Source organism: Salvia splendens, chromosome 10 (assembly GCF_004379255.2).
Source record: "Salvia splendens isolate huo1 chromosome 10, SspV2, whole genome shotgun sequence".
Lineage (NCBI taxonomy): Eukaryota > Viridiplantae > Streptophyta > Magnoliopsida > Lamiales > Lamiaceae > Salvia > Salvia splendens.
The window spans coordinates 27463754-27468889 of NC_056041.1; the positions used below are offsets into that span (position 1 = coordinate 27463754).

Sequence of the window (5136 nt, forward strand, 5' to 3'; positions counted from 1 at the left end):
AAAGGTTCATAATTTGTCATTCAAAATTTGAAACAAGTACGAATATATATGAATATAATTTGAATTAGATTGAATAATTTTAGCTACGATTATCTCATTTCATAATCATTTTCATACATCTAAATTTTGTTTGCCAACTCCACAAGGACCTCAATTCGTTGTTTATATCTTGATAATACGATTTTACTTCACTCTTGTTAGCAAAACAAATCACTATTAGCATAATTTTACTTCACTCTTGTTAACAAAACACATCACTATTAACATGATTTTACTTCACTCTTGTTAACAAAACACATCACTATTAGCATGATTTTACTTCACTATTGTTTACAAAACACATCACTCTTATTCTGATTTTACTTCACTCTTGTTTACAAAACACAACACTCTTATTCTGATTTTACTTCACTCTTGTTTACAAAACACATCACTCTTATTCTGATTTTACTTCACTCTTGTTTACAAAACACATCACTCTTTTACTTCACTCTTGTTTACAAAACACATCACTCTTATTCTGATTTTACTTCACTCTTGTTTACAAAACACAACACTCTTCACTACTAGAAAATTAGCCTTTCACTACATTAAATTAATGGCACTTTCTAAAAACTGCCAGTACAGATTATATATCCATACATTAGCTTTTTGCCACACTTGTAGCATTAGCTAATACTGCATTTCAAAATAAGTGCGATAATGAGACATGTTTAGTGACACTTCCTTAGGTAGCTAATACAAAAAATAATAGTATAATATTTAAATAAAAATATCAAAATCGTAAGTGAGTCGAGAGAAAATAAAAGTGCTAACTTGTTTAGAACTATTTCAATATTTCAATTTCCCTCCCTCATGATTCACCTTCAAATTCCTCATAGGGTTCAAAACCTCCCCCAATCATAATTTCCTTTCCATTAAACTACCAAGTCCATCGATAGTTTCATTTCTCATTTAAAATTAGGATTGCAGAGAAATACGGAGAATACAATTCTCAGAATTCGCGGCTTACGGATAAATTCCAGGTTCTGTGTTTGTGATGTGATTCAGGAATTATCTCATTTACGGAGGATATATTTCTGAAAATTACCGTTCGTCTTTCTTTATGCATTTTCTCGGTTAAGTGCTTGCGGGAAATTTCGTTTTTAATCAGGATTCATTGATTAATTTTGTCTAGATCTAAGAATGGAAGGGAAAATTCACGCATAATTTGAGTGGGAGTTCATTGATATCTATTAATTAAATTCTTCAATATCAGTGAGTCTTAGATGGACATGGGTGTTATCTACTTTTACTTATTTCTATTTTTTCTGCCAAAATTTTAGAAGTTTGTTTAGTATACCGTAGATGGTGAACTCTTCATGGTTGTGTTTACATATTAAAGGTGCCCCAGGTTTGTAGAACTTACCCTCGAAGATGCCTTTTTGGTTTGTACTTTGATTTTTTACTCTTTTAATTGTATATAGTTTATCTCACGCACTTAGCCTGAATTTACTAGCTTCTAGTTTATATCTATTAAAGCTGGATTAAATTTGTATTGAACTTTATAAATAGTGGGTAAAACAACTAAGAATCTTCAAAGCAAAATTCTTTGTTGACCCACTCCCTAGGTCAAGTGAAGTTTTATTAGATTCTCAAAGCAAATTTCTTTGTTGACCCACTCCCTAGTTCAAGTGAAGTTGTATTAGCTTCTACAGCTGACTGTGTTCTACATGTAAGACTAGTGTTGATTAGGCTTTCATTTCTTTTGGAATAGGGTGTCGTTGCAATGTTGAGGTTAACACCTATTCTTGATGGAAATCATTTTCATTTACAATAGTGATTATCGTAATTGATATCCTTCATTTGTTGGCAAACTTTAAGCTTTTAATGACTAAATATTTAATTACTCTATGTATATGCAGTTAATTACTTTGCATACTCAGGGAAAATGTCAATAAGGAAACTAAATTTTAAAGACCCTGTCAAGGATGATAGACCTCTTCATGTTGAGATGATTTTCAAACTAAGGTTAGTAAGTTTTGTTTAGGAACTCTTTTAGGTATTATGGTGACTGGGTGGTTTTGAATTCTTATTTTATGTTTGGTTAATCTGATCGTGGTTGAAATATTCCTTTCACATTGTTTTCTCATTGTTGACTATGACTATGTTCATGTTATGTTATTAATTTTAATTATGCACGAGAACTCCTAGTTCATTTGAATAATGGCTATTTGAATACTCTTACCCTTCATGATAGGTTTGTGTTTGATTAATAAGTGGCTCATTATTAAGTTCTGATAAGTTTATCGATTAGTAGTAATTTAGCATAAACTGGAGCTAATCATTTAACAACATGGAAAATGTAAAGAAAATCTACAAATAATATTGGTCTGTATTTGGTGTGGCCATGTTGGTCAAGAATCATAACTAGATCAGAGAGACCATGTAATAGCTCAATGAACCATAAAATAGGGCATAGTCGTGTAGGAATAGCTTCTAAACAGCTTTGCTTTAATTATTATTCTGTGCTAAATTAGTAACATTACTTTCTAGTGTATGGAAGCCATGTGAGATTGGGGCTTCCATTGTGCATATTCTTAGTATCTTGATAAATGAGGGCATTGCAGGATTGTAATAGAGAAGAATGCAGTTAGAATAGTATTGTTTGAACATTACCCCTTCACATATTAATTGGTTATATATTTTATTAGAAAGTTTGCAACAAATTTTTTCTGTATATAATAATTTGTTGTTTTACTTAATTAGTTTATTTATCTTATTCTTTGCATGTGTTATTGTACTGTCTTGCTAACTTGTACGTGGCAGATTGTGTTGAATATTGCCAGCAGGTCCTTGGGTAAATACTCCTAACTAGGCTTATATAATCAATTATATTGTATGTCTCTCTGTAGCCGATTGAGTTATATATGGTGATGTTTGTATATATGTATTAATTCATTTTGTTAATATTATTGCAGCTTTGATTATTGGAGATAGCAACGGCCCTTTAGCACTAGTGTTGGACAGGGACATGTACTGTGCAATGATCCCACCTCAGCTAAGCAAGGAATGTGTTGCCATCTTGAAGAACAAGCAATGTGTCTGCAAATGTGCTATGCACTTTTGGATAGATTGGGGCTTCACAATTTTTAGTGCCGATATTGTTTGAGTAGAAGATGGCCAACACATTATTGTTTAGTATGCGCGTTCAAATCGCATAGGTTTTGGCGGAAGACCATTAGGTATTTGGGCTTTCTGTTATTCAAAATTGACATTTTATTAGGATGAGTAGTTTATGGAATTTTGTTTGGATTTATGTTAATTCAAATTTGACATTTTATTTGGATGAGTTCTTTATGAAATTTTGTTTGATGATTTATATAGTTTAATATGGTTTTTTTTGTGTTGAAAGTGAAAATGTAATTACATATATATGAATATAAAAATTTAATATTAAGAATTTAAAGTATATATTAAAGTAGTGTAATTTTTAAATATTCAAAGATGAAAATATAAATTATAAAAATTTGTAGGGTAAAATGTAAAGTATATGAAATATAGAGTTGAATTGTAATAATAAATATTTATGGGCGGTATTTTGTAAATTTCTGATCAACTAAATTAGTGTAGTCTAAGAAAGCATTTTACCGCATTTTAAAGTGCCAGAAGACGTCATCATCATGGCACTTTTACGTGCATTAACAAAGAGTCTATCCTTACACACAACCTATTTCTACGTGACCCACAGTGACACTTGCATAAAGTGCCATTAAAGACAAAGTGCCATGATAATTATTTTCTCTTGACACTTTCAAGTGCCATAAAATACCATTTTTCTAGTAGTGCTTATTCTGATTTTACTTCACTCTTATTAACAAAACACATCACTCTTTTACTTCACTCTTGTTTACAAAACACATCACTCTTATTCTGATTTTACTTCACTCTTGTTTACAAAACACAACACTCTTATTCTGATTTTACTTCACTCTTGTTTACAAAACACATCACTCTTATTCTGATTTTACTTCACTCTTGTTTACAAAACACAACACTCTTATTCTGATTTTACTTCACTCTTGTTTACAAAACACATCACTCTTAGTATGATTTTACTTCACTCTTGTTTACAAAACACATCACTCTTAGCATGATTAACACCACACTAGAATTTAGCAATATGCATAGAATTTAGTAAACTACCATCATTACGCTCATCATAATTCCAATTATTCACTATATTATCGTCATGTAATATACTACTGTATGGCTGCTAACTTCAATATACAAACGAAACACTAGCCATAATTTAATTACAAACTAATGAAGCACAGTAAATTGGATCATTTGAAATTCTATAAATCTATAATTGATGATGAATTATAACTTTATTGGTAAGAGGAATTTCCTCTTCTGTACTGCAGATTAATCGATACTGCAAAACAAGTGCCTTAACATTCGAATAAACTATCATATCACTAAGCTTAAACTATATAAAAACCAATATTAATTATAAAAAAGCACATTTATACATTGATGACATAGAAATACGACCAACTCTAATTGGTAGCTTTTTTGGTGACAATTCGATGCAGAAATTCTGCAAAGTGTGGTCAAGACTAATAGAATCTAAAGAGAGCAAGCACGCATTCACGCAGTTCAGCGGATTAAACCCCGCCGACACGATCTCTGCCTCATCCTCCGCATACTTCGGAATAACCCCCAATCTCGCCACCTTCTCCCGATCCACCCCACCTGCGACCTCCCCCTCACAATCAGCCATGGATCCACCACGATCTGCATATCCGGTATCACGGCGTACTTCTCCGTCACCGCGAAGTCGTGAATCGACATCGGTCTCTCTATTGAGTTTATAGCCACAGATCTGTACTTTTGACCATAATACCCCTGCATTTTTATTATAGAGTAAATTTATGATTAATGGAACTAATATCTCCTTAAATTCGAAAATTAATACGAGCCCTTGATTTATTTGATCTTGTGGCTATGATTTGTTCTCTAGTTATTTGGTTAAGGGGTGTTTGCCATAGATCACTACCCTATATATATATATATATATATATATATATAGGGTTTTGATCTATGCAAAACTAGATTTAAATACAGAAACGCAGAACAATATCATAATTAGGT

At 31.7% G+C, this 5136-nt stretch overlaps 1 long non-coding RNA gene across 1 annotated transcript; it reads left to right on the top strand.

The window, feature by feature from the left end:
* Positions 1-854: 854 nt before the first annotated feature.
* On the top strand, positions 855-3344 carry LOC121750689. Its single transcript, XR_006039919.1, has 3 exons — positions 855-1025; positions 1905-2010; positions 2961-3344. It is a non-coding gene; the product is annotated as an uncharacterized LOC121750689 (long non-coding RNA).
* Positions 3345-5136: the final 1792 nt, after the last annotated feature.